The 25,363-nt window shown below is 38.0% G+C and overlaps 1 protein-coding gene across 3 annotated transcripts in view; it reads left to right on the forward strand.

Annotated features, from left to right (window-relative positions):
• LOC150094750 (SPRY domain-containing protein 7) overlaps positions 1-25,363 on the forward strand; it is a 139,937-nt gene that overhangs the window by 46,796 nt on the left and 67,778 nt on the right. The window lies entirely within an intron of this gene.

Here is a 25,363-nt window from a genome sequence, read left to right on the forward strand (position 1 = left end):
GCATGATGAACGGGACTGGGAGGTTTGGAGCTTCCTGTAATGCATTATCTTGCAGAGATTGTCACGCAAACATTATTGCAGCCTATTTGAATACATTACAAACTCGTTTTGTTTTATCACAGTCATCCAAGCTATTTTTCCATTTAAAGAAGGTACTTATCCATAGTTGAAATAGTAGGCCTACATAAACACAAAAATATTACATGATTTTCTTTGTGCTTCTCACAATCCCGAGCTCTGATAAACAACTGCTAATCTGCTGTTCAGTTGTTGGTTACTGACTGTTGCTGACAGTGTTACCAACCAGAAAAGACAAAATCGCTATGAGTCTGTCAAAATTCCGTTATGCTAGGCTGCAATAATGTTTGCTTGTCAATCTCTGCAAAATAACTCATTACAGGAAGCTCCAAACCTCCCAGTACCTTTCATCATGCATTCATAATCAGGCGATTGTTGATATTGACTTTATGTACACATTCAAAACTGTAAACAGTTGTTGAATAATAAGATAATAATGCAGGCATAATTACCATAAAGGGAGAAAAGTCACAAAACAGAAAAATGTTCTGGGCCAATACATAAAAAAAAAAAAAAAATTCCAGAGCTTGACCCCAGCTGAATTTAACCACTGGTGCATATCTAATTCCTCCCAAGATGCCGTAACTTCTACACCATTATCAAAGTCATCTACCATTCAGTTAGTATGAATGATTTTCTTTGTGTATACTTGCAAGGGATGTTGTAGATTCTCATATTTGGTACACCCTTTTCAGACACAACCACTGGAAAATGATTTTCACTGTCTCCCTTGCTTAATAAAGTGCCTGTGAAGTCGCTTGTTTATGAAATTTTAAGAGTGGCTGGCCTCTAGAAGAGGATTTATGATTTACCTAAATGATATCAGCAATACATGGCATGTACTTGAAAAAAAATATTGGAAGTTACTTTATTCCTGTTACTTGTGAATTGTTCTTCTTCCTTTCAAGTAATAAACCTAGTGGCCTGTTACGGTCTCTTCTCATCTTTTCAAAGGCTGTTCTATATTCCTTCTCCCTTGGGGTATATCTCTCTGGGGAGTCTTTCTTCACTCATTCTTTCTGTATGTTGTCTCCATCTCGCTCTATTATTATTATTATTATTATTGGTATCTCCATGGAGTCAGTAGACTCATCGTGGGGGACCCAAACTAGCAAAACAGTATTTGTCATATCTCTTCTTGAATTCATTTACAGACGAAAACTCACAACTAAGTCAGGCAATGAATTCCACTCATTCACCACCCTCCAGGCAAAAAACCTTGTTCTCACACCCTTGTTAACCACACTCTTCTTTAATTTCCAGGGATGACCCTGTTCTTCGATCACTATCACACAGCTGAAACATTTCCCCTGCATCAATCCTGTACAAACCTTTCAGTAATTTAAATGTTTTTTCTATCATATCCCCTCCTCTGCCTATCAACCAACCTCTGCAATCCACAAGCTCTCAATCTATCAATGTAGGGATCATTTTTTACATCACTCACCAACTTAGTCACTCTTCTCTGAACCCTCTCCACAGCCTCCTCGTCTCCAAGGAATCCAGGTGACCAGACCTAAGCACAGTAATCCAAATGCGGAAGTATCAACGCTTCATAAAGGGGAATAATAACCTCTTTATCTCTGGATGTCAGTGTGTTCCTCAACAACCAAGTAATCCTATGTGCAATCTTGGACACCTAAGCAATGTGTCCCCTGAACTTCATCTCCCTATCTACCAACACCCCTAAATTAAAGAGTACTGTTCCATCAATGTAGTACACAGCTGGTAATCTTTTAATCCCAAAATGCATAACTTTACACTTTTCCACATTGAACTGACATCCATTACCTTTTGCCCATTCTACCAGCTTATTTAAATCATCCTGCAAATTTTCAAGATCAGCTTGATTTTTTATTGCGCTACCCAACTTTGCATCATCAGCAAACAACTGAATATCTCCTTTTAAGCCATTTCCTATATCATTTATATACAAATTAAACAACAATGGCCTAAGCACAGAGCCCTGAGGCACACCACTGGTCACCTGCCTCATCCTGGACTCCGCTCCTTCATTCACCACCTTCTGGTATCTTTCCCTGAGCCATTCTCCTATCCATATCACCAATTTAGTATCGATTCCCATCTGCTCCAATTTGCATAACAGTGTTCCATGGGGTATCCTGTCAAAGGTCTTAGCAAAATCCAGAAGTACCACTGTGTAGCCAGTTCCTTTGTCCAACTCAGATGTCATTCTATTATAAAAAGTTAATAGATTGCTAAGGCAGGATCCACCTTTAACAAAACCATGTTGGCCTCTATTGAGTATCATATCCTGATCCACCCATTCTTGAAATTTGTCTTTAACCAACTTTTCCAATACTTTTACCACTACTCCTGAGATGGTGATTGGTCTGTAATTAACTACTGCTGTTTTAGAGCCACCTTTATGCAAATGAACCATTTTGCCTAACTTCCACTCCCTAGTGACCATACCAGAGTTCAAACTTAAGTTAAATATCCAAGTAAGAGGTGGTGACAATTCATTTGCACATTCATGCAACACCCGAGCTGATATTCCATCTAAACCTACAGCAGTGTTTGCATTTAAATTTTGCAATATATTAAATACCTCTGATTTCTTAACTTCAATTCTCACATTAGTTATTGCTACAGGTACAGAGATATCCTCACCTGGGTGATAGACTTTGGAAAAGCGATCACTCAGTAACTTGACTATTATATTGGGGGAGTTGAGTAAACTAGATGTAAATAAGGCTGTGGGACACTTGATAATATATCACTGCGTATTCTGAAGGAATGTGCCAGAGAGTTGACACCTGCCTTGACATATTTTTTTAATACGAGTCTTGCACTTGGTCAAGTCCCTAAAGAGTGGAAGGAGGGCAAGATTGTGCCACTTCATAAAGGAGGTGATCGAACTCAAGCATCAAACTATAGGCCTATCTGTGTGTCGGGTGTTGTGGTTAAGTTGTTGGAGAAGCTTGTGAGAACTAGAATCCAGAGTTGGGTTGACAACAATGGTATAATCTTTGATGGACAGCATGGATTTGCTAAAGGGAGGTCGTGTTTTAGTAATCTACTTACTTATTACAATAAAGTGACTGCTTCCTTGGACAGAGGAGAAGGATACACAGTAATATACTTGGATTTCGCAAAAGCTTTTGATAGAGTGCCTCATGATAAGTTGACAGTCAAACTAGAGCAGATGGGGTTGGATATTAGATTAGTGCATTGGATTGGAGACTGGCTATCTGATAGGTATCAACAAGTTGTGTATGGGGGTGCAATATCCAGGAAAAGGAAAGTCACTAGTGGAGTGCCTCAGGGATCTGTTTTAGGGCCATTACTGTTTAACTTGTATATTAATGATATTGGCGAAGATTTGGATGGAGATATTCAGTTGTTTGCAGATGATGCAAAGTTGGGACGAACCATAAAGAGTAGTGAAGATGTTGTGGCCTTGCAAGAAGACTTGAATAAATTGAGTGATTGGGCAAGCAAATGGGGATGTGAGTTCAATGTTGCAAAATGTAAGGTTTTAAAATTTGGAAAACAAAGATGGGATGCAGAATTTATGCTTGGTAAGAATATATTGTTGGAAGTAGAGGAAATAAGAGATCTGGGAGTGATAGTGGATAAGGATCTAAAATTTAGGGGTCACATCGCCAAAATTGTGAAGACAACACAAAGACTTCTGGGAATGATGAGGAGGACACTGACGTGTAGAAGTAGGGAGATTCTTGTTCCATTGTATAAGGCTTTGATTAGGCCACACATGGACTATTGTGCCCAGATTTGGTCACCTGGTTTTCAGAAGGATGGAGAGATGTTGGAAAGGGTCCAAAGGCGACTGACTAAGGTAGTTTCTGACCTCTGGAATGTCGAGTATGAGGAAAGATTGAAAAGATGTAATTTGCAGAGACTAGTGGAGAGAAGGAAGAGGGGAGATATGATAGAGACCTACAAGTTGGTAAGGGGTTGCTATAGGATCAATGGTGGAGAAGTTCTACAGCGAATAGTGGGAGATCAGGGGAGAACCAGAGGTCATCCCTGGAAACTGTATAAAGAGGGTGTGAGTAGGGGGGTGAGAGGCAGGTTTTTTTCGTGCAGAGTTGTGAATGATTGGAATGCCTTGCCTGAGAGTGTGGTGTCTGCAAGGGGTTTGAATGTGTTTAAGACCCGGTATGATGAGATGTGTGTGAGATAAAAGGACCTCCAAGATGAGTCTTTGACTCCATGAGGTCTTGTTTGATAATAATAATAATAATAATATCTGATTTTGTCACCTCAATACCATCAGCACCCACTAAAGTTATCCTTCTGAAGTCATTCTTCCTTTTACTTGCCACATAGCGGAAGAACTCTTTGGGATTACCTTTGATCTCATTGGCTAAGGTCTTCTCGTAATCTGATTTAGTTTTACTTACTATGCTGGTAACTTTCCTAGCTTGAGTCTTGTACTGCTCATGGGTGTACTGATCGCATTTCTCCTTGTACATTCTCCATAACATTTTCTTCATTTTTTGCAGATCAACCTTGATACTACTGCTCATCCATCTAATGCCTACCTTGTTTGTCTTCCTGACCATGGGGGCACAATCTGATATTGCTTTCCTCAGATACCCGCTGATTTTATCCCATGCACTGCTAACATCTTTCCCCTGCAATATGTTCTGCCATGGGATGGCTGCAAGCTCACTCCAAAGCTTGTTATAATTGCCTAACCTGTAGTTCCGTGTATACCCCTTCTTAAAAGAAAAATCCACAGATTTTGCAACCTCCCAAGTCAATACCACATGATCGCTTTCACCAATTGGAGGTAACGATGATACCTGACTTATGCATATATCTTCTGAACCAATAACCAGGTCCAACACTCTCACACCATTGTCCCTTCAGTTATGTGCTGTTTCAAGTAATTATCTCGTAGATGTATGAACTCCATTTCCTTTTTTTTTTGCTACGTGATATTTCCTCCTTCCAATTGATATCACCATAATTAAAATCTCCCATAATAATCACTAAACCTGCACTCATTGTACTAATTTGCTGATGCATGAATTCAATATGTCCCTCTCTATCCCTGGCCTATAGCAGCATCCAACTGTATATTTGGTTGCATTGGTCACTATTTCACACCAGACCGCCTCAAATGAACTCTCATTCACATGTCTATCATCTTGATATACTACTTTCTTTGGCTGCAACACATCAGCTATCATCAACTCCTTAAAGATCAATGTAATCTAAAACACATATCACTTTGAATTGTTTCAAGCACATATATGAAAGTTTCTGGTATTTTTGCCTCTATGATTGTGGCTTTTTGCTGAACAAAATGTGATGCATTTATGTGCATCAGAAGGAGTGAATTTGCTGAATGTGGTAAGATGTGTATACAGTCCATTGCAATAAAAATTTCCAGACTATTGTGTGTTGAAATATGTCAGTACAGTATATGAAAATTCTTCAGATATTAAAACATTTACTTGAAAGTAAAATCTTTCGCATTACTAATACAATATACAGCTTATAAGAAGGATGTCACCATTGTTGGTCATCTGGACCAGTTTCTTGAAAGAGTTTTATCATAAGATTGATTATTTCAAGCCCTAACTAGGATAAAAATATTTATTCTAGTAATTAAAACAAAAAAAAAAGATGAATTATATAATGAATTATAATGCATAAAACTTGGAATTATGCAGTTCATTATATTGTTTTTTTGATAATTTCCAATCAAAGGGTGTCAACTGAGGGTTAGATAACTTGGTTTTAAAGACAAAATTCAGTTCTGTTTCAACTTCCTCCTCACTTAGGCCTTAGTAAGTGGAGTGGTGGTCTCATACTTGATATTGAATTATCAGCTACTTTAGTCGATTTGATTGGCAAAGTTATTATTGTGAATTAAAGAGTAAAGCAAAAGCCAGGAAGAGTGTGTTGAGTATGCATGGTGAATTTAGAAGTGAATGGATAAGAAATGATTGGGATTGCCTGGATATGGGGAGTGTTTAGGTCTGGAAAAGGTTGTAGGATTGATGATAATGTGGAGGAGTCACGTCCAAGAGGTGGTTATTTTTATAAACACCACTTCTTAGAGGCATTAAGACCTGTGCTCTGATTCTTACATTAATCTCAGTTTGTAGTCTCAAGAACAAAATTACACTCTGCATGAGTTCTTTTGTCACAAGAACGGTTACTAGTGCATTTATACAATCTGACATCCTGTATGAGACCTAGAGTTTCCTCTTTTTGATGAACTCTAACCACCAAGCTGTTTTCAAATTCCACTGTGCCATACATGTTTGTGAAAGTTTAGGTAGTTGAGATGATTTTGTTGTTGTTGCCACATAGTATATGATATATATGACCACCATCAGTGGTGGCTTGTACATAAACACTGCAGCATCCCCCAAAGAAAAAACATAAAAATTAAATTTTGTTTGTGTTTATAAATAATAACAATGCTAACAACATTATATTATTATTATTATTATTATTATTATTACGGGCAACTCCAGGGAGTCATTAGACTCATCGAGGGAGGCCCCAATCATATTCATCACAACTATTCGACATTCATACAGTATCTATCATACCTCACCTTAAACTCATTCACTGTCACAGCATCCACCACAGACTCAGGGAGCACATTACACTCATTCACTACTCTAAAAGTAAAGAACCCAGCTCTAACACCTTTACTAACCACACTTTTGCCCAGTTTCCATGGATGTCCCCTAGTCCTCCCACAACCAGCCCTGTTCTCAAAAATATCTTCTGAATTAATTTTATAGAAACCCTTCAGTAATTTGAATGTCTCAATCATATCTCCTCTCCTCTGCCTATCAACCAATTTTTGCAACCCACAAATCCTCAACCTGTTCTCATACGGTTCATTCCACAGACCTGCTATCATCTTGGTCACTCACCTCTGGATCCTCTCCACCTCCTCCCCATCAAGAAGAAACCTAGGTGACCAAATCTGAGCACAGTAGTCGAGATGGGGTCTTATCAAGGCTCGATACAGAGGAACAATAACCTGCTTGTCTCTGCTTGTCAACGTATTCTTCAGCAACCAAGTGATTTGATGAGCTGATTTGGCCACTTTTGCAACGTGTCCCCTAAATTTCAATTCCTTATCCACCAACACTCCTAAATCTCGTGCCTCATCAATTTCCTGGAGCACGGTTCCACCAATGCAGTAAACTGCCTCCAATCTTTTCACTCCAAAATGCATAACCTTACATTTTGCCACATTAAATTGACATCCATTCTCCCTAGCCCAGATCTCCAATCGATCCAAATCATCCTGCAAAATTTTGACGTCATCTGCATTCACTATTGCCCTACCCAACTTCGCATCATTCGCAAACAAATGAACTGTTCCTCTCAGATCCTTTCCTATATCATTTATGAACAAATTAAACAGCAGTGGTCCAAGAACAGATCCTTGTGGCACATCACTAGTCACAGGCCGTCTTGTGGACTCTACTCCTGAGTAAACCACTCTCTGATATCTCTCCTTCAACCACCCTCCTATCCATCTCACCAACCCTATGTCCATTTCCATATGCTGCAATTTACTGATTAGAATTCCATATGGTATCCTGTCAAAGGCCTTAGCAAGGTCCAGTAGAATCACTGTAAACCCATTACCCTTATCCAGTTCAGCCGTCACTGTGTTATAATACGTGAACAAGTTACTGAGGCATGACCTACCCTTTACAAAACCATGCTGTCCCCGATACAGTATCCCATTTTCTTCTATCCAATCTTGTATTTTCCTCTTGACTATTTTCTCTAAGACCTTGATAATGATTCCTGTTATGCTGATTGGCCGGTAATTTTCAACAGCAGCCTTGGAACCACCTTTGTGCAGTGGAACTATTTTCCCCTCTTTCCACCCCCTTGGGACTGACCCAGTCCTGAGGCTCAAATTAAACAAAATGGTCAAGGGCACTGACAATTCTTTGGCCGCTTCACGTACAACACGAGCTGGTATACCATCCAATCCCACAGATGTATTGACATTGAGGTTCTGTAATAGACTAGTTACCTCTACTTCATTCATCACAATTCCAGTATAAGCTGTTGGTTCTTCCATTTCTGCAAAGTCACCACCTGGATGATATACTCTTGCAAAGTGCCCGCTCAGTAATTCCACAACATCGACTGATTCGGTTACCTCCCTACCCTCAGCATTTTTTAAGATCAGTCTACCATGAGCATTTTTCCTTTTTACTTGCAACATATTGAAAAAACTGTTTGGGATTCTCTTTAGCCTGCATGGCCAATTTCCTTTCGTAATCTGCTTTTGCTTTTCTTAGCACCCTTGTTACCATCCTGGCCTGAGCTTTATACTGTTCCTGCACCTGATGGTCACCCTTCTCCTTAAATTCCCTCCACAATTGTTTCTTTTTTTGCAGCTCAAGCTTAATAGTGTTATTCATCCATTTAACCCCTACTTGATTTATTATTCGGACTCTTGGTATACAGTCAACCATTGCCTCCTGCAAACAGTTCTTAACCACCTCCCATGCACTATCAACATCCAGCCCTTGCAGTTTTACATGCCATGGCATTGAGCCAAGCACACACCTAAGCTTGTCATACTTACCAGCCCGGTAATTCCACATGTACCCTGTCTTAATTGTAAATTCGACTCTTTTAGCCACCTCCCAAGTCATGACCTTATGGTCACTCTCACCAATTGGTGGCAACATGGTCATGTTCGTTACAGCTACATTCTCAGTTGCAATTACTAGGTCCAGCACTCTCTGCCCCCTGGTATTTTCCAATACATGTTGCTGTAGATAGTTGTCCCTTAATAACTGCATAAAATCCAATTCCTTCCTCCCATGTGCCCTCTCCTCGTTCCAGTCAATGTTACCATAATTGAAATCACCCATAATAATTACCCTCCTTCCACTCATTTCTTCTATTTGCTTATGCATACTATCCCCACCATCCACTCCATCACCCGGTCTATAGCAGCACCCAATTGTATATTTTGTTCTGCTAGATTGTATCTCACACCAAACAGCCTCAAATGTGCTTTTTTCCCCATCCTGCAGTTCAACTTCTATACTCCTTGGCTGAAGCTCATCAGCTATCATCAATAACACTCCTCCCCCCTTTTTATTCACCCTGTCACTCCTGAACATGCTATACCCATCGCATTCAATCCCACTAGCTTTATCATCTTCTGTCAGCCATGTTTCACTATTACATGGTTGTTGGCACTTCCAGGCCGACAATCTGTGGCCTGGAAGTGCCAACCATGGCCAAAAACTCTTCCTTCTTGTTCCCAATACTCCTGGCATTAGTGTACATGAATCGCAGAAGCCCATTTTTCCCATCCCTACTTTGTTGCCTTATACTAACTATCCCATTCTGATTTGTTGTCCGTCGTACTCGCCCGGGCATAATATACTCATTCATACACTTAACTTCCTCCCCTAAAGTCTGCATATCTACTCCCCCCCCTCTTAATAAATCTAGTTTCCCTGTTTCTGTACATCCACTTCCACATCATTCATCAACACTCTTTCAAGTCTCCGTACACCAACTCCATTCAAATGTAACCCATCCATCTTATATAAGTCCTTTCGCCCATCGAACTCATTCCACACATCCACAAATTCCACACCACTCTCCATGCATAACCCACGCATAAAGTCATTGGCAATTATGGCCCTCCTTCTAAACACTTCGCTGTCATACCGCGGTAAGATACTCACCATCCTAACTCTCTCGCTCTTCTCTTTTGCTACCTCAAACAACTCCCTCACATCCTCTATTATTTCCATTTTGTTCTCTTTCAAATCATTCGTTCCTGCCACGATTATCATCTCTTTCACCCTCTGTTTTTGCAGTCGAATAGATTCACTGACGTCCTTTATATTCGCACCCGGCTGGTACGACTTCGTTAAACTCTCAATTATTACGCCTCTTAATAGCGAATCCCCATACAGCACTCGCTCCTTCATTTTATTGACGTTTACGAACATTCTATTATTTGCCGTCACAGACTTCCGCCGGTTATTTGTCGGTACGTTCAACACACATTTTTCCATACGCTCCAGTTGTCTTTTGGCTCTGCGTATCGTGCCATTCAAACGGGCAATTTCGCTACTCACATTTATCTCACCATTTTCATTATCGATCAAATCATCCATTCTTTCTGTGTTTTTACCTTCATTTACACTTTCAGCGACGCTCTCACACCTATCTGGCACTACCACGCAATTCTCTAGCACACCGCCATTTTCTACATTCTGACTATCGTTAACGATATCAGTCTCGACACACGAAACACACTTGAAGTCCTCATTCTCTTTACACTTTCTACACATATTAATTCCACTATCACTTTCTAACCAGACTCCCACCGCTCTTCGCAAGGCATACATCTCACAGACAGCACATTGCATAAATTCGTTTACATCAAAACTCTTAAACAAACATGGCGACCTGGTCGCCATTTTTTTCTTTATCAGTGCCATGTGTACGCTATCTTTTCTTAAAAATAATAATTAAAATAACAGAAAACACGCAAAAATTGCACAGACACACCAAGAAACAAAAAGCAAACAATACTACTTAAAATTCTAGTAAAATATCTAATGCAATACAACATGTCAAAGATTACAGCTTATGTTTTGACATTGATTGATTAGTTAATAATTGGATTTGTTCGAGTAAAGCTTTAGATTACGAAACAAATGACTGCGATCTAAGGCAGCGTTGGAATTTTCACGTTTGGTCAGTTGTGTTTAGACTCGCCGATATTCGTTTGCACTGCACGTGCAAATACAAACGAATTGTGTTATGTGCACTGTCACTTGGCACTGCACATAACAAGTGAATTTGACATTGCTCATTGAGCAGTGTCGCTACAGATAAACTGTATGCTTGTGTATGTTATTTCTGTGAGATATGAAACTTTTATTATTGGTATGTTTGTGGTGAGGGTGAAATATTTTTACCAAACCTCACTACGAACACACCAATAATAAAAGTTTCGTATCTCACAGAAATAACACCCACAAGCATACAATTTATCTGTAGTGACACTGCTCAGTGAGCAGTGTCAGATTCACTTGTTATGTGCAGTGACAAGTGCAGATGAATATCGGCGAGTCTCAAAATTCTAGGAGTATGTAAATTTACATATTCTCGAATATGTAAATTTACTTATTAATAAATTGGTTACTGATTAGGAAAAAATGCCCCACAAACTCTGCCCCACAAAAACCAAACATTTGGCTTCGCTATGTAGATGATGTATTCGCTATTTGGCCACATGGCTCCGATGCACACCTCTCCTTCTTAACACACTTAAACAACCAACATCCCAGAATCAAATTCACCCTGGAAGAAGAAAAAAACAACTGCATTCCGTTCTTAGACACACTAGTCACCCGCCAGCCTGATGGAACCTTGGTTTTACTCAGTATATAGAAAACCCACCCATACATTCACCAACAATCCCCCCCCCTCACAACAATATGGAGTCATTAAGACACTACACAACAGGGCTAAACTTATCTGCTCGAATGACAATGCCCTAACCACAGAACTAAACCACATCCTCAACACGTTCTCAGCCAATGGCTACCCCCCCCCCAAAAAAAAATCCAAAAAATATTAAAACCAGTAAACCACAACCCCCCCTTCCCCCTCACAACAAGGATTACTCTAAATCCATCACCATACCCTATATCCGAGGCACCTCAGAAAAAATCACAAAAATCTTAAAAAAACATAACTTAACTTCTTGTTACAAACCTTATAAAAAATTGGCATCCCTTATCCGCTCAACAAAAGACCAACCTGCCCCCCTAGACCTACCTGGTGTGTACCAGGTCCCTTGCAGCTGTAAGCTGTCCTACTTCGACCAAACAGGCAGGACAGCAAATATCAGAATTTCAGAACACAAGGACTACATCCGGTTTCACCAATACAGCCACTCTGGTCTTGCTGACCATGCTCTGGATACCTGCCATAGAATACGGTGGAAAAAAGCCAGGATAATACACCGTAGCAAATAGAGATATGAAAGGCTTTTCATAGAATCAGCTTCAGCCTTAAGAAACGAGCCAAACCTCAACAAATTTGGCTGCATGAGACTTCCTCAAATTTGGGAAACCTACATCAGAAGACCTTCAGCCCAATCGCCCAAGAATACCAACATTGCCCGCTAGAGGGCACCATCAGGACTTTAGGAGAAATAATAGCTTCATACTTCTTGCTCATTTATTGTTTTGCTGTGCCTGCGTGCACGTATCTTGTACCTAAGTTCTTGAAAATGGCAGCGTGACGTTGCCGAAATATAGAAATATATTAAAATTTATTTTAATGTATATCCTAGTACATTGTAATTTCCTGAAATAATATAGTGAAAATAGGAAAAAATGAATTATTCTTATTTTGTATATGCAGCATCCCTGCTTAAAATTTTCACTGACCACCATCCCATTTATATAGACCTGAAGTTGACGTGAAAGAAAATTCTATGTTCTCTAGAGTGTGGTTTTCAGATTTAATACTTAATCTTTTAGAACCTGTAGTATATTTAGTACAGTTAAGAAAGTATTAAATAATTAATAAAGAATCTTTGGGTGGAATTGACAAAAATAAATGTTATCTTTCTTTCAGTACTAATGCTGCACATGCCCTACTGTCATCTGTCAAAGTTGATGGTTAGAGGAAAAAGCACACTTCTGGGGGAGAGTGATAATCAACTAAATTTATTTAGCTATTTAATTTGCCACTTGGGTTTGTTGTGAGTTAGCATACCCACTCTCCGACCAACGGGTTGTGGATTCGAATTCCACATTAGGCATGGATGTCTGCGATTGTCTTCAAGTGGGAGATGAATTTAATTGCCAAGCATGTGAACACCGCCCCAATTATTAGAACTACTTGTTTCAAGCACTCAAGCGGCTTGAAAAGTTCTGATTTTGATCTCCAGATCAAGGTTTCTAAACTATATATAAAAAAAAATAAATAAATAAATAAAAATACTTAGCCCATGACACAAATGTGCTTATAGGTTTATAAAACTTTTGTAGGTATGAGTTAAAAAAATTATTAGGCCAATAGTTTGCTCACAAAAATGTACATCGAGTGTGCATGCTAGTACACTGGCAGGAAGGTAAACATAATAGATAGTGTAAAATGGCAGGATCTTACAGTTTTAATTGACACCTTCTATGGGTACAATGATGAGATCTTGCTCAAGCCATCATGTGAGACAGCCAAATCTGTTTAGATCCATCTGCTTCATGATACTAAAAGTCCAGAAGCCCATCAGCCTGTATTTGCTTTCCTGCCTGTGTGCACGTACTCATAATCAAATTCCTACCATGTACCATCAAGGGGGGTGTTCAGGATATGATAGTACTACATGAAAAATTTACATCATTACTAACTTCCTGTCAAAATTTCCCTCCAAATCAGTCTGTTACTTGTCAAGACTCCAACATTACCAGATCTTATATTTTTATTGTTTAAGGGCACTTTGTACGGTATCAATCCACCTATGTCTTGGTCTTCCTCTGGGTCATTTTCCTGCCAACCTGGCAGAGAACACTTGTTTTGCTAATCTTTCCTCGCCCATTCTGTTTAAGTGACCATACCACTTGAGATTAGCCCTGCTAACGCATTCCTGGATGCTGATAATGTCAAGTTCTTTCCTAATATCCTCGTTTTTAATATGATATTGCCATTGATGCCGTTCACGCCTCTAATCTTTCTCAGGACTTTCATATCTGCGGTCTCTAGTCTTTGGTCAAGTGTTTTACTTCTGACCCAGCTCTCAGATCCATAAGTTAAAACTGGTTTGAACACTGTCTTGTATACAGCTAATTTAGTGTTCCGACTAATTTCTCTCTTATTCCATATGAATTTATTTAATTGATTTCCTACCATACCAGCTTTGTTGATTCTGTTGTCTATTTCAATATTTAATTTATCATCTTCACTAAAAATCGTGCCTAAGTAGTTCAAATGTTTTACTTGTTCCACTGGTTCTCCGTTCACAACGCAACTGACATTTTCAACTATTCTACCTATTTTCATTGTCTTTGTCTTTTTATTGCTGACCTTCATACCATATCTATTACAACAGTTATTCAATTTAGTCAGGGAATCTTGCAAACTTGTAGCAGATTTATTTAGAAGTATAACATCGTCCGCATAAAGCAAGGAGCTGACATTAACATCTCCAATTCTGATATCATACCACTTTCTTTCATAATGTGATCCATATAGATAATGAATAACAGAGGGGATAATGTACATGCTTGGCTCACACCAGATTTAACATTAAACCATTTTCCTGTACTTCCTTCAATTCTAACTGCTGACTTACAACTCAAACAAAGACTAAGTATTGCTTGATATAATGCCCCATTGACACCATATAACTGTAGCGTATTGAATAGCTTCTCTCTTGGCACATTGTCATATGCCTTTTCCAAATCGACAAAACTTAAATACAGATCTTTGTTATATTCCCACGATTTCTCCACTGTTTGTCGTAAAGCGAAAATCTGATCCTGACAGCCTCTATTTGATCTGAATCCAGCTTATTCTTCACTAAGCTTTTCTCCACAATTCTTCTCAACTGTTTCTCAAGTATACTTGCATATATCTTACTAGGAACACTCAGTAGGGAAATACCTCTGTAATTCTCACATTCAGTTTTATTTCCCTGTGTTTTTTTATCACTGTGCTGTCATCACATTTAGCAGTTTTTCAAAGTAATTACTCCATACTTCAAGGATATCTTTTTCTTCCGTTTCATGTCACCTTTATCATCTCTAACTCCTTTTACAGCACTCTTTCCTCCATTCCTAAACTTCTTCAACAACCTCCAGAATATTTTGCCACCTTTTTTATATTTATTTTCTATGTTGTTGCCAAAGTCCTCCCATGACTTTTATTTAGCTAGTTTTACGCAGTGTTTAGCTTTCTTACATTTGTGTCTGTATTCTCTAAGAGCACAAGCTGACTTATTTGCCAGGAACTTTTGATATGCTTTCTTTTTTTCCTTCACTGCCTCTTTAACTTCTTGTGTCCACCATGGAGTTCTAATTTTTCTATCCTTGCAGACAACTTCACCACATGCTTCTCTAGCTGAATCAAGTGCACATACTCATTTATGTCATTGTGCCCCTAGCCTCAATGGCCAAGGAAATATTGGCTTTATAATTTAATATTAAATTATTTAATTTATTATCCCTATGTGTATGTTATCCTCTCCTCTCTGACATAAGTTGATCAGTGTGTAAGTAGTCATGAAATCATCTTATTAGTTCCCTTCTCCCCCCCCCCCAACACTAGTTTTTGAATAGGAGTAACTTTGAATTTGATGAAGCAGGAAGAGGAGAATGTGAAGTGGCCAGAATTTTAAGTAAGCTTGACATTAATAAAGCTTGGACTGAATTGGATTGGATATCATCATGTATACGCAAAGGGACTAACTGTGTTCTCGGTTGTTTTTACTATTTTGCAATACGAACAAGTCCTGGCCTTCATTGAAAGAAAAAAAAATAATATCACTCTAAAGCAGTGGTCGCCAAAGTGGTCAATATCGACCCCCAGGGGTCGATAGAAAAATATAAGAAGACATCATTGTACGGGTAATATTTTATTCGGTTAACTTGGATTACCTCCATCCTGAATGACAGGATGGAGGTAATCCAAGTGGGAACAGTGACATGGGAACATTGACATGAATAGGACCTGTAAGATGGAGTAAGGTCATGAAAATAGTTACTGAGGCCAATCAAGGAGGCCAAAATGACGTATTTACCAATAAACGGATGTTCGTTCCTGCGTGGCTGGAGCGAGATTGCAACACGTGCGCGGTTCTTATTTACTTATACTTACACGTATTCGATCCCAGTCTCATTTTCGCGCATCGACGTACAAGTGAGCGGTGATGTTCGAAAATTCATCAACATACGTATTATAATTCAATCGTTATTCATTCACGAACTAAACTTCTCTATGTTGAAGAGTTGAGCAGGGCTGGTAATAATACCAGTGATATTAATACCAGTAGTTTATTAATATCACTAGTAATACCAGTGATATTAATAGTAATATAATAATATATACTATATTATCCATACAATAAACACTGTAACTATAAAATAAACAATCTAAAAACTCACATAAGCGTCTTTTTTTGCTTGTCCTATTATAATTACGTAATAGTAAAATAGGGGGGGGGGGATAAAAAAGTCAAGAAACTCTTGAAGGAGTCGATGGTCAAAGAAGTTTGGCGACCCCTGCTCTTAAGGTTAGGGAGATAACTCAAATCTCTGGCATACTGTCATTTTGTGTTTTAGGTGTTGTTTTTAGTAGTAAATAAAAAAACTATTGATGAGAACAAGAATCTTCGTAGAGGGATGGGTTTGTTAAAGGACATCTATATTTTGATCTCCCATGGAATTGCAACTCATTGTGTGAAATTTGCCTTAAACAACACAGTCTGGCATACAATTCCTTGAACTCATTCATTGTCTGTACTTACCATGTCAGGCAATGCATTCCATGCTCAAGCTACTTTAGCGCATAGCCCTTGTTTCATTTTGTTATTCAATCATATGAAAAATTCCCCCAGTGTCAATATATGGTGATTTTTCTGTATTTTGCAAAGGTGTTTGGTAGAATAGCATGACAAATTATTATTGAAGAGGTGGATATGGATATTTCATTTGCAACATAAAATTGGGATGGACTGAACAAGATGTATTGGGAAGAATTATCTCAAAGGATAAGGATGACAAGTAGTGTACTACAGGTTTGATGGATTTTAATTTATACATAGATAATTCAGGATTCTTGGATGATTTTTCAGACTCCTTATATGAGGGTGGTCTGAAAAGTTCTCAGCCTAACAATGAAAAAACGAATTCATGATTTGTTGTGGGTGTTATGACAGTGAGCGAGTTCAAGGCAAGGTATGATAGATACTATGAGAATGTCGAATAGTTGTGTGGACATGATGTTTAGGGCCTCCCTCGATGAGTCTAAGGACTCCCTGGAGTAGCCTGAAATAATAATAATATATAATGATTATTTCAAAATTATTTTTATTTTTCAGCATAATCTCCCTTAAGACTAATACATTTATTCCAGTGATGCTCCAGCACCATTATCCCATCCCTCTAGTGGTTCTCAGTAAGATCTGCAAAATACCCCTCTACATTTACCTCTTGATTCGAAGAAAAATGCTGACCAGTGAGGAAGAGATAGAAGTCAGAGGTAGCCAAATCTGAGGAATAGGGTAGATGTTCCAACAATTCATAGTGCAGATCCTTCAAATTTCCCATTGCCAAAACACCTTTGTGGGCAGGTGCATTGTCCTGATGAAAGATGATTTTTTTCTTCTGCAAACCAGGTCTTGTCTCACGAATTTTTTTGTCTAGTCTAGTTAAAAGATCGGAATAATATTGCCCGGTTATTGTTTTACACTTTTCAAGATAAGTAATAAACAAAATGCCTTTATCATCTCAAAACACCAATGCTGGAACTGACCCTGTCTTCTGAGGCAACCGGCCTCTGTCCACTGTTTTGGCTGCTGTTTGGATTCTGGTGTGTAATGGTTAATCCAAGTCTCATCCATAGTAACAAATCGACGCACAAAATCAGTTTTATTCTTGTTAAAACGCTGCAAGCATTGTTCAGAGATTTTCATGCAAGTGCGTTTTTGATCTGGTGTGAGCAAGCGTGGCACCCATCTTGTGCAAAGCTTTTTCATTTGCAATTTTTTTTTCATGCAAAATATATCCTACACGCTCTTTTGAAATGCCTATAGTCTTAGAAAGTTCACACACTTTGACTCGCCAGTCATTCAATACCATATCGTGCACTTGATTAATGATTTCTAGTGGTGTTACACTTTTTGGACGTCCTTCACATGGATCATCATCAACTGGTACAGCCATGTTTTAACTCGGCAGCCCATTTCTTAATTGTCGAAAACGAAGGAGAAGAGTGCCCATAAATTTTTATGAACTTTGAATGAATTTCTTTTGGCATTAAATCTTCTTTTACAAAAAATTTTATAACTGCACGATACTCAATTTCATCCATTTCAAGAGATACAGACAACACTTTTGCTTCAGACAGCTGTATAAAACAAACTACTTGTTGGAATGACTTGCAATTTCACATGGATGCTTATGACAGATGTACCAACTTAGAAAAAAAAAAAAATCTTGCCGATAGTGTTGCCAAGTATGGTCGAGGCCGAGAACTTTTCAGACCACACTCGTACAAGTGAACATATCTGTATATAGAAATTCAAATGTAACTTAAACAATATTTAATACACTGGCTTATCCATGTCTATTACATTCCTACTGGTCACCATCTTTTGTATTATGATGTTTCAGGCCTCCAGTAATCAGAGCATTGTTCACACACTGGACAGTGAAACTTGTTTACCATCTAAAGACTATCATAAACATCCATGTCCATGGTAGGATTCAAGCCTGCAGTTTTGAATCCTACCATAGGTATGGATCCCACATTTTTTTGAATCCCACATTTGAGAGCATCCTGCAGGTTGCTCTCTCAGATTGGAGAGAGCAACCACTTGCCCAATTAAGCTGACAATTCTTGATTGCTAGGATTGAAACCAAATGTGTATATAATTCCCAAGAAAAAGGAAGCAGAAAATTTTTTTTGAACTAATCGAAAAGTTATACTTAACAAGAAATAATAGTTTTTATCCTTTACCTAAATGCAGTTAATCATTTGGAATAAAAGTCCAAAAGTCTTTATTCTGTTATCCAAGGCAAATGACTCTGTATTGATAAAGGTTGACCTGAAATGTTAAAACCAGTTCATGTGGTGATCCTCCCCATGACTCATAATGCATAACAATACACAGGTGTCTGGGAAGTCTGAGAACGTGGCATTTCACAGCTGGTTAAACATATTTCTTAACTGATTGATTGGAAGCAGAGGAACATTTGAGGATCCCCCCTGACCCAAATCCTCTCAATTTTTTTCAGAGGTTTTATTAAAGAAAGAAAGTTCTTTCGAAATACAAAACCTGAAGCAAGAGTGGGGTTACTATCACATGCTGTGTTAATCTTGATATGCTCCATTGAAGGCAGAGAAATACAGTACCTTTTGTTTGTTAGTGTCTGGAAATTGAAGGAAAACACATTGAACATATTATTTGAAAATGTAACTAATGTATTGTTTAAAATTTTTTCCTCATGTTTGTAGATTTTATAGACACCTTCTACGTCTGAAAGAAAGTGTGCTATACATTTTCGCATATTAAGTTTGATTTGAAGTCCTCTGCCTCCATATATAGGTACAGTAAATTAAAGATACCAAGAAATTATATACTTGGTTTGATCCTTTATCCAAGTGTAAGCAAACAAGTTTGCATCTGAACTATTTTCAGGACTGGGGAAAATCATATAAAGAAGCTAATGACTTCACATCACTTGCCTTAGTATCTCATAATGCTAAGCACATCCCCTTGCGGACTTGTATAATGCTATGCATTACGGGATTACATCTATTCCAATCATTGGGAATTTGTGCCTGGACAGAGAGACGAATTCCCAATGATTGGAGTAGAGCTCTCATAGTACCCATATATAAAAAGGGAAATAAAACTGAATGTGAGAATTACAGAGGTATATCTCTACTGAGTGTTCCTGGTAAGATATATGCAAGTATACTTGAGAAACGGTTGAGAAGAATTGTGGAAGAAAAGTTTGGTGAAGAACAAGCTGGATTCAGGTTAAATAGAGGCTGTCAGGATCATATCTTCACTTTACGACAAATAGTGGAGAAATCATGGGAATATAACAAAGATCTGTATTTAGGTTTTGTCGATTTGGAAAAGGCATATGACAAGGTGTCAAGAGAGAAGCTATTCAATACGCTACAGTTATATGGTGTCAGTGGGGCATTATATCAAGCAATACTTAGTCTTTATTTGAGTTGTAAGTCAGCAGTTAGAATTGAAGGAAATACAGGAAGATGGTTTAATGTTAAATCTGGTGCGAGACAAGGATGTACATTATCCCTTTTGTTATTCATTATCTATATGGATCACATTATGAAGGAAAGTGGTATTAAACATGATATCAAAATTGGAGATGTTAATGTCTGCTTTATGCGGACGATGTTATACTTCTAAATAAATCCGCTACAAGTCTGCAAGATTCCCTGACTAAATTGAATAACCGTTGTGATAGATATTGTATGAAGGTCAGCAATAAAAAGACAATGACAATAGGCAGAATCATTGAAAAATGTCAACTGTGCTGTGAATGGAGAACCTGTGGAACAAGTAAAACATTTCAGCTACTTAGGCACGATTTTTAGTGAAGATGGTAAATTAAATATGAAAATAGACAACAGAATCAACAAAGCTGGTATGGTAGGAAGTCAATTGAATAAATTCATATGGAATAAGAGAGAAATTAGTCAGAACACTAAATTAGCTGTATACAAGACAGTGTTCAAACCAGTTTTAATTTATGGATCTGAGAGCTGGGTCAGAAGTAAAACACTTGACCAAAGACTAGAGACCGCAGATATGAGAGTCCTAAGAAAGATTAGAGGCGTGAACAGATGGCATCAATGGCAATATCATTAAAAACGAGAATATTAGGAAAGAACTTGACATTGTCAGCATCCAGGAATGCGTTAGCAGAGCTAATCTCAGGTGGTATGGTCACTTAAACAGAATGGGCAAGGAAAGATTAGCAAAAGCTAATCTTTCCTTGCCCAGTCTTTGCCAAGTTGGCAGGAAAACGACCCAGAGGAAGACCAAGATATAGGTGGATTGATATGGTACAAAGTGCCTTAGACGATAGAAATATAAGATCTGGTAATGTCTTGACAAGTAACAGACTGATTTGGAGGAAAATTGTAGATATGAAGTTATTAATGATGTAAATTTTTCATGTAGTACTATCATATCCTGTACACCCGTTGAGAGTACATGGCAGGAATTTGATATCTGACATCTATGGAGTTGAGAATCCTCTCCAGAGATTCATCGTGGCAGGTCTGTATTCTCTCATGCCAAAAGATTAAGCCATTAAACCCATTCAGTTTCCACACTCACCACATTTTCAGGCAATGCATTCCACTCACCAATTCCCTCTTCATTCAAAGAACTCACTTCTCACTTCCCTGCTCGTGCCCTCCTTATACAGCTTCCATGGATGGCCACTAGTTCTACTCTCGCCTTCCTCTACTCTGTGAAATATCTTCTCCATATTAATCTGATAACCTCTCACCAGCTTATGTCTCAGTCATATCACCTTTTCTATTCATAAGACTCTTGCACTCCCTCAATCTCCCCTCCTATCTGATATTCCATAGACCTGACACTAACTTAGTAAATGTACTCTAGACCTTCTCTAATACTTCCTCATCCTCCTGATATATCCTCCTGACAATAATGAGGACAATAACATTCAAACGTCATTGTCCTCATTATTGCCATAATCATAATGATGATATTCTTCTTAATAAAAATATTCATCATCATTATGATTATCATCATAATGATGATATTCTTACAATTTTGGCAATATGACCTCTAAACTTAAAGTTTTTGTCTGCCATCACTCCCAGATCTGTTATCTCCTCCACCTCTTTCAAAATTGTGTTAATTGTAATTAATTATATACTCTGCATCCCAACCTTTCCTACCAAATTTTGAGACCTTGCACTTTGCAACAGTAAACTGATAACTGCAATCATTTGCCCACTCGTATAGTTATTCAGATCTTCCTGCAAAAGCCACAATGTTTGCTCTACTTCTCATAGCCCTTTCTAACTTTGCATAATTGGCAAACACCTGCACATCTCCAGTTAATCTTGCCTCAATGTCAGTTAAACAATGATGGTTCCAAAAGTGATCCCTGTGGCACTCCACTAGTGACCTTCGTCTTTTGGGATGCCACTTCTCCATATACAGCCTGCTGATACCTATCTCGCAGCCAATCAGCTATTCAACTCACTAGTTTTTTTTATCTAATTCTGTCTGTTTCAGTTTAGCTGCTTGCTTGTCATGTGGCAGTCTATAAAACTCTTGAAAAATCCAAATTTACCACCATATATGCATCTCCTTTTAGTGAATTTTAGTAATGCATAAGCAGATTTCTGAAACATGACCTAATGAACCCATGCTGACCATCATAAAGTATACTGCTGTTATCAATCCACTTCTGAATCCTGGTCATCACCAACTTCTGTAATACCTTAATAACAACCTCAGATGCACAGATTGGCCTATAATTTGTAGCCTAGCCTTATATCTCTCCCTTTGTGAAGTGGAACAATTCTTCCCGCCTTATATTCATTTGGGAATCACCCTGTTGTAGGACTCATGTTAAATAGTTGTGCGAAAGGTGCCATTAATTCCATAGGACATTCCCTCAAGATGTGGAAATATACTCAAATCCTGTTGCCTTATTAACATGACGTTTACTTAATTCCTCATATACTTCCTGCTTATTCACCATCAGTCCATCCTCTGCCATATCCTCTACACCCCAGCTTCTAATGATGTTGCCTTCACAAGGATGAAATACGCTGATATACCGATCATTGAATAATTCAACTATATCCTCTGCATTGGTTACCAAACTGTGTCATTAATCATCATCTGATAGTGATTTTTCTTTCTACTTGCTAAATATTGAAAGAACCTACTAAGGATTTTCTTAGCCTGATTTGGCTACTTTCTTCTCATATTGAACTTTTGCTGCCTTTACCAACTAAGCTGTCATATTCACAATAACAGATTCTCCACACTCATATTCTCACACTCACTCCTTTGGCTATCATTCTTAATCTTACATCCATCACTTCCTTTCGTCTGGTATTCTTCACTTCTGGTTCCCAACTTTCACTTAAAGCAGTGCAATCCATTAATATATCACACTTTCTACAGATCCACACTGTCTCTCACTTCTCTTGTTTAATCTCTCAACAAATACAGTTGCCCACGCATATATATTACATTCCTAACAATGATCCACCTTGGTAAAATCCTCACCACCCAACACACTCAAATTTCATGGTGTGCATCTGGATGACCTTGTTCTTATCACCATTTTTCCTCTGTTAACTGATATTCTGAAGAAAGTGCTTCAAATTGATTAACTTCAACAAAGCAAACACACCACACTTAGTCACAACCAAACCAGGCTAAATTTACACTAAAGTTATAATGTATCGTTACTAATTAATATTGAAACTTATCTCTTTTTTTCCCACAGCCTGTACGACATAGGAGACTGAACTGTTTGCCTTTGAAGGCTTTCTGTAACCAAAAAAGACCAACCTGTTAAAAGGTGATGTGTTTTATGCCAACGTGATGTTTTTAATCATAGGATTAGGTGGCACAAATGCAGATATGGCTTGCTGACTTTTTATAAAATAGCAGATTTTGGAGAAAGCCATGTGAAGCCATGTCTGAAAAATGAAATTTGATCTGACAGTTTGTCAGCATTATGTTGTATTGTAGTGTTGAAACATTTGTGAGATACTGTTAAAAGAGAATACCTAGAAAAGTAGCATAATGTAAATTTTACTTCTCCACCATTACTATGTGAACATAGTACATTTGTATTGTATGTATTCCACACCACACTCAGTCACAACCAAACCAGACAAAAAGTCAAGAAGCCATATCTGAAAAATTAAATTTGAAACCATTAACTCATTCACAGCATTCGAGAAAAATGACTTGAGAACTGAATGCTATTCCAAACTTTGTGGCTTGCATTAAGAGATGAAAGGTTACCTAAACTAGTTTATACATCTCAGGTAATTATTATCAAAGTTATCAACACATATTAAGTGGCTCTGTACTCCTTTCATTTTGTTCTACCAGTCAGAGCTTTCGAATTATTCTTTGTATATACTAGATTATGCTGCACGGTTACGCGCTCTGCAACCATAAGCCTGGGAAAGGAGTCTCCTGCATTCGATTCCCGTTGCTGATGTGAGGAGCTTAAGGATCTTTCTCAGACATAGCCAAGAGTTAGCCTGTCTTGGGCGTGGACTACAGGGTTTTTCTCCCCAGTTTATCTGGGGTTTTTCTCCTGCAAGCAGGCAAACCAGCCCTCTGAACACACGCTTCTACAGACATAGGATACCTCCAGGAATAAGGAGTATAACCAACCTATTATGTAGGATTTCGGTTCTGAAGGCCTACACCGTAAAAAGGTGTAAGTCTACGAGTGAGCATAAATCAGGCAATATACTAGATTGGTAGATAAAGAGAAATACAGCTAAGGAGGGTTGACCTCATTTCCCTTGACCTCTAGCCTGATTTATTCACAGTAATCATAAAGGTTTTGTAATAGTATTTTTGTGTAATGATTTTTCATTAGCATATCAACTGAGCATCATTAGTTTTAGCATAAGCTTATTTTTTTGCAATCCTACCCATAAAAAAACAACTTATACATTATTAGAACAAGTCATTTAACAATTAGATAATCTGGAAATCTCTCTTTTATTTCGAGACACCTCATTTCTCTAATAAGCAGGGCGGTTGTTTTAAACTGGACAATGAAAATCGACCACACCAAAGACATTCTCAAACATCTGTTTCACAGTGAGATTTGAACCCACAGCTTGTTAATTGGAGTTAATTGACCATATCTGCTTGGCCATTCAAACTGGTGTACTATATTGTAGAGAGTTTTGTTTCTCATTTGTAACTTTTTTTTTTTTTTTTTTTTGTAAAAATGGTGCAGTGAAAACCAAGTAATGTTTTCAGCCACCAAAGATCTCTTACTCTGTATTACATTTTAGTCATTAACAGATATGAATCAGTCATTAGACATTCTTTTTACCAGGCTCTGGCAAAAAAGAGTTGGTGTTAAGGTTGAAACAAGTTTTGAGTGAATGGAATAGCTATGTACTCTTAGAAGCAATGCCAGCTTTCAGTGTAAGAGTTCTCTCAATATTACTGAACTGCTATTATTATGGTACTACTGTAAACAGTAGTATTATTGTTGTTATTGTAGTAAAAAAAATTCAATTTCCTGCTTAGAACTGCCATGTTATTCTCTGATCTAAAATACAATAAGAGATAACTTTGATAGCAATCAGTAATTGCATATTTTTATATTAGATCAATTAGTGAAAAGCTCATCATTACTTGTAAGCTATACATAGCCTAGAAGCAATGGCAAACGTTTTGTTTCAACTTGATGCACTATCTTCAGATAGATAATAACATGGTAGAAGAATATCTAATGATTAATTCAAATCCACATAAAACCATAAT

This window comes from Typopeltis vanoorti, chromosome 21 (assembly GCF_054136105.1).
Source record: "Typopeltis vanoorti isolate ZY-2024b chromosome 21, IOZ_Tvanoo_1.0, whole genome shotgun sequence".
Lineage (NCBI taxonomy): Eukaryota > Metazoa > Arthropoda > Arachnida > Uropygi > Thelyphonidae > Typopeltis > Typopeltis vanoorti.